Source organism: Schistocerca gregaria, chromosome 1, assembly GCF_023897955.1.
Source record: "Schistocerca gregaria isolate iqSchGreg1 chromosome 1, iqSchGreg1.2, whole genome shotgun sequence".
Classification (NCBI taxonomy): domain Eukaryota; kingdom Metazoa; phylum Arthropoda; class Insecta; order Orthoptera; family Acrididae; genus Schistocerca; species Schistocerca gregaria.
The window spans coordinates 389,525,016-389,536,490 of NC_064920.1; the positions used below are offsets into that span (position 1 = coordinate 389,525,016).

At 44.5% G+C, this 11,475-nt stretch overlaps 1 non-coding gene across 1 annotated transcript; it reads left to right on the top strand.

The window, feature by feature from the left end:
• Positions 1-5,705: 5,705 nt before the first annotated feature.
• On the top strand, positions 5,706-5,779 carry Trnat-ugu (transfer RNA threonine (anticodon UGU)). Its single transcript has one exon. It is a non-coding gene; the product is annotated as a tRNA-Thr (tRNA).
• The last annotated feature ends 5,696 nt before the right edge of the window (positions 5,780-11,475 follow it).

Genomic DNA, 11,475 nt, shown 5'->3' on the forward strand with positions numbered 1-11,475 from the left:
TTGTTAGTCCATGTTGCTGCAAACGTCGTCGAACTGTTCGTGCAGATGGTTGTTGTCTTGCAAACGTCCCCATCTGTTGACTCAGGGATCGAGACGTTGCGGCACGATCCGTTACAGCCATGCGGATAAGATGCCTGTCATCTCGACTGCTAGTGATACGAGACCGTTGGAAGCCAGCACGGCGTTCCGTTTTACCCTCCTGAACCCACTGATTCCATATTGTGATAACAGTGATTGGCTGTCCATCAACGAGAGCAGCAATGTCGCGATACGATAAATCGCAATCGCGATAGGCTACAAACCGACCTTTATCAAAGTCGGAAACGTGATGGTACGCATTTCTCCTTCTTACACGAGGCATCACAACAACGTTTCACCAGGCAACGACGGTCAACTGCTATCTGTGTATGAGAAATCGATTGGAAACTTTCCTCGTGTCAGCACGTTGTAGGTGTCGCTAGCTCTCAAAAGCTAACCATTTACTTATCACAGCATCTTCTTTCTGTCGGTTAAATTTCGCGTCTGTACACGTCATTTTCCTGGTGTAGTAATTTTAAAGGCCAGTAGTGTACTATAAGGTTCTATGAGCTCCGGATGATGATAACCATATTACATACCGTATGGAGCAAGGTACACGAACAATTTGCCTGAACCCGTTAGCTAGCGAGGCGCGACGTTGGTACCAATCATCTAATGCGCCAATTGTACAGAATCTGGAACCCTCAGGAGGACATCCAACAATTCTATCAATCAATACCAAGACGAACAACTCCTTGTATGACTGCAGTGATGGACCAACGGGTTATGAAGCTCTTTTTCTTGAGTAAATCATCCAACTTTGTAAAATTTTAGTTGTACATCACAATTACCGATTTCCATCTCCTTCGTGGTGCGTCGTTTTCATTGTCTTGGAGTGTAGCCTAGTTTTATATTTAGATTGAAACATACGATTTCTTTCTATTCCAGGTATGTATTCCGTACGCGAAGCGAAACTGCGCGTTTCTGGGTCGCACGAAGCTTCGCCACCGTGAAACAAAACAATGTCGCGAGTCCACAACTGGGTCGAGTGCAGCGTGGGGTAAGTAGTTCGCGGCCGCTTGCTCTTCACTCTGGCTGTGCACATTGTCGCACGACAACAGCAAAACAGACTCGAGAGTTGCTTGGGAAGAGAGAGAGAGAGAGAGAGAGAGAGAGATGGAGAGAGAGAGACAGAGAGAGAGTCGAAGGGACAGCCCTGGGTTCAGAATTCCCGGAATCGGCGAAACAGCGCCCATCCATCAGGAGAGACCGCGCTTCGGGCGTTGCGCCGCAATAAATCAGCAGCCGGCGTCATTAATCTGGAAATACATAAAACGCCAGCCAACGCCGATACCAGTGGCTGCGCTGCTCGGGGAAAGTTACCGCCGCGCTAATCCGTTATTTATAGCTTACTCGCGACCAGATTCCGTCCTCCGCGCTCAGGGCTGGTGTTGCAAACGACCGCATGCCCTACTGAATTCTTACAAATTGCCTATAATCTAATGTAAACCTTAAGACACACGTGTCTGCTCCTATGTATTACTATACAGTCCTGCGGGACCTGTGAATCCAGTTTTGGTTTTGACGATGCGTCGATGGGCCATACTTTGAAGAATATTGTTCTAATTGTGAATATAGATTTTATGTTACCTCAGCGTTTTTTTCTGTTATGCCTATTGGTCGCTAAAATTTGTAGAATTTCCGCTTTCTATGACTCAGCTTTTTGTGTACCATCCATGGTGATTATTTGCACACAGAAGCGACGAATGAAAATTTGTACCAAGGCCGGCATTCGAACACGGGTCTCCTGCTAACTAGGCTGATGCGCTAATCACTACATCACCAATGAACAGTGGTTGTGCACTGCAGCACAGATTGCCATACCATGACTCCTTCCTAAATCCCATTCGCATCTCAGCCCACTTGGTACTCCCTCTAAACTCGAATATCATTACGGAATTTCTCCAACGGTACTGGACAGCACGTCAACATTGAACGATACAGATATATATACATATAAATCATAGACGTTTGACACTTTAAATTGTCCAGGGGCTACATAGTTTCATTTGATTAAAGCTCCTGTTTCAGGCAAATCCCAATTTTCGTTCGATGCTGAGGTGATATTCGAACACGGTCGGAGAACGTCTGCAATGCTGTTCGAGTTCAGGGCCAACACAGAATGGACTGAGACGTGAATGTGAATTTGGATTTAGGAGGGAGGCGTGATAGAGAAGTCCTTACAATTGTGCAAAACCAATGTTCCTGGGTGGCGTAGTGGTTAACGCATTTGCCAAGTGAGCAGGAGACCCGGGTTCGATCTTTGGTATTGGTATCAGTTTTCTTTCGTCTGTTCACTCGTACTGCATAAATGTCTGAGACTTGAAAAGGTCTCTGGAACCACATAGTTTCATCGTCTACAACACTTAAATCCGTCGTCTTCGACCGTTACAGGCTTTGTACCCACATGCACACCAAGTCAATGTTAAAGTACACGGGGCGTTCAACACGTAATTCAACTCATTTTTTCTGAAATAAGATTGATTGCATTCGGGATTCGAATATACCATATTATTTCGCATTCCTCTGGCTACAAAACCCTATTTTCCAACATAATCTCCGTTCAATATGACGGCTTCACGCCATCTTACTGGCAGGGTCGTAATGCCCGCATGGTACCATTCTGCTGGTTGACGTCTTGCTGCATCAATAACCTTACAATCATTAACGCACTGCTTCCCGCGGGTTGCGTCCTTCATTGGGCCAAAGAGATGGAAGTCGGAAGGTTTGAGATCGGGGCTGTAGTGCGGATGAGGAATAACAGTTCAGTGAAGCTCCTCTCGCGTCTGCAGACTTGTGTGAGGCCATGCGCTGTCATGGACAAAAATAACTTGGTTTGCAATTTTGTGGCGTCTCTTGTCTCTTGTATTTCCTCAGGATAGCAGACACCTTTGAGTATCCCAATTGGTGGACGAGTGTGTCAGCATTACGAACAGAGCCGTCCATGTAAGCAACGAGGTGACTGATTGTGAGGTCGATTACTTCAAAATGAGAGTGTCCGCACGTTCCAACATTGCAGAAGTCACGGACGGCCTTGTTGAGAAAGTTACAGACGCCTCGCGTAGCGACTTATCGAGCTTTTGTTCATTGCCAAGTCTCCAAAAACATTTTGCAAGCGCTTCTGAATATCTGCGATGCTCTGATTTTCCGCGAAAGGAAATTTAGTGACAGTTCTCTGTTTGGAACGCACCTCCGTTACAGACGCTATTTTGAAGGCTAAGTATAGCGCCGCCACTTATCTCAACTTCATGGAACTATAGCGGCCGATGTGAGAATATTCCACAATGACTCACAACAAATTCCGCAATTTTTCAACCGAAACTGGACGGGAACAAAATATGTGTTAGGTTACTTATTGAACGGCCCTCGTAAGTCAAGCAATGGGAATAGATGATGGCATCGCTTCTGTGGCTGCCTCTGTTATGTACTATTGCACCACCTTAACTTAGACGAGAAGCACCAGCTGTGAGAGATTTCCGAAAGTAAGCTATTCACGAGACCACACTTCTGTATAACCAGCAACAGGACATACCTACAAGCAGCCAACGAAAGATGCTCCACGTGTGTATGATTTTTGCCAAAAATGGGAAGGTTTTAGCGGACGTTGGCTCCAGCAAATTCTTACCTTATTACATATCCTACTACATGTACTGGATTTGGTCTGTCCAGAATACTGTGGGTTGCTCTGACGCGATTTCGTACAGTGTATGGAAAGTTTGGGCGAATGGTGTTTCATGCATATCTGGACGTGCAACCGTGGGATGGCTATGTACACTACGCAGCACCTGGTAGAAGTTCGTAGTCTATCTTCCTTACTAATAATGAATTTGTAAAATGTCGTTGTGTCCGTGTATTTGAATACGCTTCTCGAAAAATACTAGACGAATTTTCATATGATTTTCGCAGGTAACTTGAACGTAGACTGGGATACCTTATAGGCTTTACTTCACCAAACTCGGATCGCGGACAAAAAAGATATGACACTAGTATTGTGAATTTGAAAGTAACCCTTCCTGTAGCATTTTCACGAATATTCCACTAAACCGATTTCGATGAAATTTGGTATATAGATAGCTTGTTACCTGAGGAAGAGTATTGGCTGCTTTAGAAATTGTGTACTACACAACACGTACCGATTTAACCAAAGCCCATTACCGAAAAATATTTACTCTTTGAAAAAGCAATTTACTCTCTGACTTTTGATCTTTATGATGTTGGTTAATATTTTCTATGTCTTATGATTCAAAGTAATGAATCTAATGTTTATTCAGTGTTCAATCTGCAGAAGTGCAAAGTGCTCGGCACAGACGGTGAACATGCCGACGCGTTGTGCTTACGTATGCTCACCCCAGCAGCCAGACATTTGAGGGCAGCCGACGTTATTCATTCAAATGGCTCTGAGCACTAGGCGACTTAACTTCTGAGGTCATCAATCCCCTAGAACTTAGAACTACTTAAACCTAACTAACCTAAGGACAGCACACACATCCGTGCCCGAGGCAGGATTCGAACCTGCGACCGAAGCTGTCGCTCGGTTCAAGACTGTAGCGCCTAGAACCGCACGACCACTATTTCACGTATAGTAGCTTAACTACTCACTATCACTCGTCATATGAAAACTAAAGAAATGCGAGCACAGTCTTGGGTAAAGGCTAGTTTTGAATAAAGTAATTTTGGATATTAGGCCATGTCATTATAACACACGAAAGAAAATACGACAGACTTTGGAGTGGTCGCACAGCGCCCTGAAACGGATCGCTGAACAATTATCGAAACATCGACAGTTTAGTTTATTTAGTATTTTATAATGACGTGGCTTAATGCCTAAAATTATTTTATTCATTATACAGCACCTGATCAAAGAACGTTTAGTATGAAAATTTCCTGGTGGGGTAAATGAGCTGTATTTGATGACAGCAAGGTCTGTGGACCGCTTAAGAGATCGAAATATTCAATTGTAAAATTTTGTGTTTGTTCTGATATGTATTTTTAATGTATATTTAAACACGTACATGTGAAGTCCTTAAATAAGAATGTGACATGACCATATAAGCCACAATTATAGTGATAATAATAATAATAATAAAACGATCCTCTGTTTATAATACGATGTTGATATCACGAATGTGCCTTTAGATGAGTCTGACAAAAATAAAATTATGTAGTACTGGCAGAAGTAAGGCTGTGAGGAGGGAGCGCAAGTCGTGCTTGAGTAGCTCAGACGGTAGAGCACGTTGTAATCTGCCAACAAGTTTCACATCAGCGTGCACTCCACTGCAGAGTGAAAATCTCATTCTGAAAAATAAAATATATGGTGGTGAAAGTGGCAATAGATGTGAAGTTCATATCAATCATGAATCAGATATATATATTAAGACATGTCCGAAAGAACAGATACCATCTTCATATCATAAATATAGTTACGGCTAACCGGCCATTTGACCATCTTCTTCTGTGCGGATGCACAAACAGTACCCGAACTCTTACGGGAATCAGCAGTAAAGCTGCGAGTAATGAGTATAATTGGCAGGGGCACTATGAATATAGTGCGGGACAATAAGTTGCGAATGTGGGTCTCACGGGAGGCGTGCCAGAGTTAAGTCCCTGCAATCGCACTATCCTCTGTGTCCTCGGTGGCTCAGATGGCTAGAGCGTCTGCCATGTAAGCAGGAGATCCCGGGTTCGAGTCCCGGTCGGGGCACACATTTTCAGCTGTCCCTGTTCACTTGTATCAATTCCTGTATGCAGCTAGGGGTATTCATTTAATTGTAATTTCAATCATGAATCCGCCACTGCTACGGTCGCAGGTTCGAATCCTACTTCGGGCATGGATGTGTGTGCTGTCCTTAGGTTAGTTAGGTTTAATTAGTTCTAAGTTCTAGGCGACTGATGACCTGAGAAGTTAAGTCGCATAGTGCTCAGAGCCATTTGAACCATTCAATCACGAATCGGTTATGAGACAGCCAGAAAAATTTAAATATGTAGAGGCATATATTGACAAAAGCGGACAAGGCAATACAGAAGTGAAACAGAAAACACTGACATCGTAAATGAAATGCAGAATGAAATGCGTAATTTCGTGATTTTAAAAACAGGCACACTTAATATTTGTTGATTACAGCGCCATATACCACGAATGGGAAACAATGGTTTAAGTTAATCGTTCTTATTTTTCCGCGTATGATTTAAATCTGCAATAAAATGGGGAGAAGAGCTTCCACTAGAAAATGCAAAGTATACTCCGATTACGCAGGATGAATGATTACGAGGAGGCCAATACAGCAGAGACAATGTCCCTTTTACTAATACGGAATATGTGTGCAGAATAGTTTTCTTGTACGATGCTTCTTTTTTAAGTTATTCAGTTGCCTCAGGATAAACTGTGACCGAAGAAACCATCTGGTATTGCAGACTGTACCAGTCGAACACGTCTCGAAGATAGACGCGACGCTCGGCTGTGACACTAGCTCCCAGCTGCTTCTTAACGCTCCGTAAGCTGCTTCTGCTAGGCCCCGAGGCCTTTCAGCAGCCGCGCTAGGTGGTCGAGCTCGTTACGGACGAAACTCTGAGCACGTTGCCGTCGTGCGGGATGAGCAATGCGTCATGGCGCAGACGCCTGGATTCGGCTGTTAAGCCCTCTTGCTTGCCTGTCTCCCTTTTATTTTTCCCTCGGCGTAAAATACGGCCGAGAAAAGTACGTGGTCGGGGGAGAAAAACAGCGCCATATTTCGCCGCCGCGGCGTTATCTAAGGCGCTCGGAGCAGTAATAATTACCGAAGACGCGCCCCTCCTCGGCGGGTCATCGCAGCCTCGTCTGCACACGCGGCCGCGGTCCCGCTTCGTCCTCCGAGGCTCCACAAACAGCGGCAGATGGCGGCGTGGCGCTATCGCGCCGGCCGTGACGTTTTTAGAGCCACCTGCAAACCCGAGAAGTGAGATACCACCCGCGGCTCCGCCACAGACGCACGCATTCACCACGTGCAGTTTGCCTAGGGCGGCGTCAGCGTAACGACATAACGTTTCTCGCAAAGCGGGGAGGAGGAGGATGGGTACAAACGAGTTGGTGCCTTCCCGGATGTGTCGGTGTGCGTGTGAAATTAACCCACAAGCAACAAGAACAAATATACAACAATGGAAAAGAACTCCAACGCCAATACATACAATAATTAACGTAGACTAATAAAATTGCAGGATTACATTTGTCTACGGAACATGTTTAACTAATGAAACTTCCTGGCAGATTAAAACTGTGTGCTGCACCGAGACTCGAACCCGGGACCTTTGCCTTTCGCGGACAAGTGCTTACCAACTGAGCTACCCAAGCACGACTGACACCCCGTCCTCACACCTTTTAATTCCGCCTGTACCTCATCTCCCATCTTCCAAACTTCACAGAAGCCCTCCTGCGAACCTTGCAAATCTAGCACTCCTGGAAGAAAGGATATTGCGGAGACATGGCTTAGCCACAGCCTGGGCGGTGTTTCCAGAATGAGATTTTCACTCTACAGGGGAGTGTGCGCTGATATGAAACTTCCTGGCAGATTAAAACTGTGTGCCGGACCGAGTTCGAGTCTCGGTCCGGCACACAGTTTTAATCTGCCAGGAAGTTTCATATCAGCGCACACTCCCCTGTAGAGTGAAAATTGCATTCTATGTTTAAGTAATGATGTTGCAAGTTCACAGGTTAATCTAATGGCTAGAAATTCCACTGAAAGTCTGAAATGCTGGTACGAGTACATTAATAACCGGCGTAACGGCCAGAATGTTGAATGCAGGCATGCAGACTTGCATGCATTACCTCGTACAGTTGTCAGATGTCGGTCTGTGGGACAAAGTTCCATGTCTGTTGCACTTGGTCGGTCAATAAAGGGACGGTTCATGCTTCCTGTGGCTGAAGCTGTAGTTGTCGTCCGATGATGTCCCGTACATGCTCGACAGGAGACAGACCTGGCGATCCAGCAGGACGAGGTAACATGTCGACACTCTGTAGAGCATGTTGGGTTACAACAGCGATATGCTGATGACCGTTATCCTATTAGAAAACACACCGCGGAACACTCTTCATGAAAGGCAATATAACAGGTTGAATCACCAGAGTGACGTAAAAATTCACAGTCTGGGTGCATGGATAAGACCATAATGCCAGGTGCAGATCCAGTGTCAATTATTCAAAAACAGTCTTAATCGCATTTATTATTATTATACCGCCAACCGGTTTCAACCCGACGTACGTGTCATCTTCTGGGCGTCTACACTATGAAATTATAGATATTAGTCAGAAAGACTCCATTATACAACAGATAAAACTACGTAAATTTAAAATATGTTACCCATTGGTCGACTGCTTGTGGTGTCACTTCTGCTTACATAACGGCAAGAAACTATGCGAGACTAACTCTTCGTATGGGCTTAAATAGCGTGCTGAGATCACGTGAATAGACGTCAACACTCCCAGCGGCGATCAACGGCATTTAATACAGTTTATTATATGTAATTACTACTCACCTTGGTTTAACATAAATTTAAGTGACAGTAAATAACAGAAAACGGCGTGACTTCTGAAATTTTCCCGTCGTATTTGTTCTTCTAATAATTTCCAGGTATGCAGCCGGATCCCGTCGACATTCTGCCACGATATTTCGCATACGCGAGATTCGACATAAATACCGCGACTGCACCTGGGCTCTTCAGTAATTGTGTACTCACCTGATGATGGCCGGACGTCTCTGGGCCGAAACATCGTGGCAGAATGTCGACGGGATCTGGCTGCATACCCGGAAATTACTAGAAGAACAGAAAACGGAACCATTCCATTTAAAAAATTACAATTATAGTGTTAATTATAAAATAATAACAAATGTTCCGTAGTCAACTCGTAAAATTCGTAAAAGTATATTACATTATGTGCCATAGTATAAAGTAAAACAATTTGTGACACACAAAAACTGGTGTCGTCTTGTATTATAATATATTTACGTAGAAAACATTTGAGTCAATTTACTAAAACGACTAAGATGGAAGGACTATAGAGCCTTCTACCCGTTGTGGTGAGGATGGCGTTGCCATGGATTATAAGGCGTATATCCGGCGCCCTCTAGTCTGTGCAGCGAGGACGCCGTCCTCATGGCAGCAGCTGCTGTGTGTCGTATGGTGTTGTCTTTGCCCTGGCCACGGCGTCCGTTGTCGTGTTAGCGGTATGTCATGGCTCTTCATCCACAGAGTTGTCACTTATTTGAGGTTATGGAAATATCGACAATCAAGGATAACCTAAAAATCTAGAGATAGGATAAACGTTTACGACAGGTTTGTAATACCCAGATCCAGTGTACCTAACACGCAGACAGGTCGGTTGCACGCCTTCTACTGGCCACCTTTTGACCAAAACACGCCCATCACTGGCTCTCGTTTGACACCGCTAAAGTTGCAAATGGCAGTAATCTGGCTTTAGTGGAACGCATACTACAGAGCGTCTGGCTCGGAGCTGTCCTTCAAAACACCGATGTGTGACAGTTCATCGTGCCGCTGTGGTGCCAACTGCTGCTCAAATTGTTGCTGCAGATGCTGTCCGATGCGCCACAGCCATATGCCAAACATCACAGTCTTCCCTCTCGTTAGTGCCACGCGACTGTTCCTTCCCGTGGCCACCGCTGCCAGCAATCGTGTATGATAGAAACTTGTGAAAGTTAATGGTGATAACCGTCAAAAATAGCTTGCAATAACTTCCAGGTTGTAGACCACATGTTTAAATAGCAGCCAATAAATATTTAAATAAATATAAAGTCTTACGGATGACATGGTAACATGACGTTGTAATGATTTTACAGTCTTCCTTCAGTAGTTGCAGAAAGTTTATTCTTCGACGTTCCTCGACGGATGCGTCGTCGTTATAAGAAGCATAGAAATTTACTTTTTGCCATTTGGCAGCTATTCTGTTACAAAGCTGTCAGACAAATTCGATGCACCGTTCCTAGTATGACATCAGACACGACCCATCCTTTTCGGAGCTGCATATAGAGCAAGGCTCGCTGAAATGTTCCTGATATACCGGTGACTGAAGCTCAGCTGGCTTCTTTGAACACTGCTCTGTTCGGCTGTAGAGTGTCGGTTAGCGTTCACCCACGTTTACAGACGTTATGATTTTTTAAATCTAGCAGCGTCAGTTGGACGTGGAGTACCTAAATTTTCACCACATCTTCGTTGAAAAATTTGTAGTGAAACCTGACTGCTCGGGGAAAAGTAAGTGACGAGATATCCAATAAATTCTAGATCAGTGGTTCCCACCCTGGGGGTAATTGCCCACTGAGGGGAAAAATGGAATTTTCTGATCGGTCACCAAGCTAAATTATTTTCAAAAGATCATTACTATTATCACAATTTTGTAAGGGTTCAATACTGATTGTATAAATTATCAATAATTACTTTTTAGCGATTAGTAGCATTAATGCGATGGAGGTTACAGTTTCTACACGTAGTCCACCCACTACACACATATGTTTTGCTATATCCCGTACGACACTGACGATAAAAGTGAGTTATATATGTAAGAAAGGCTAAATATCTCAGTACAATATCTTCTCCAGGTTGTAGATGGTACTTGCAATAATCCAGAAATTGTTTTATTACTCGCTTAGAAACAGGTAAATGAATTAATTGACAGCACGACACAGCAGTAACTACATAGCGCTGTACGCAGTATTAGTATCTAACCCCCCCCCCCCCCCCCCAAGCCGGCCGGAGTGGCCGTGCGGTTCTAGGCGCTGCAGTCTGGAACCGGGCGACCGCTACGGTCGCAGGTTCGAATCCTGCCTCGGGCATGGATGTGTGTGAAGTCCTTAGTTAGGTTTAATTAGTTCTAACTTCTAGGCGACTGATGGCCTCAGAAGTTAAGTCGCATAGTGCTCAGAGCCATTTGAACCATTTTGAACCCCCCCCCCCCCCCCAATTACTATTATTGACCTTGGTCAGACACAAAGCATTAACAGCCTGAAGTCTTCTAATTTCTACCAGTTAGACGTGCAGCAATCAACTGATTTATGAAGAGTAAATGTATTGCATATATTTTAACTTGGTTGATTTTAGATGTGGTTGCAGTGTGCAAGTCAACCAAGTGCTATAACGGAGAGGAGTAATGTAGGAGAAGTATGTGTCTACCCTTGTTGCGTGTAGTTAGCTTTCTTATCTGAGGAGCTGTGAGGAGCACTTGCGATGCACCACGAATTCCTTCGTCATTCTTTCTAAAACACACACACACACACACACACACACACACACACACACACACACACAAACTAAATACCACCAAGAGAAAAATAAAAGTGTTCCAAGTAAAGTGTTTCATTCTACAGTTTAGTTAGGTGCTAAAATAGGTGACAATGTGGGGGAGTGGGGGGAGGGGAG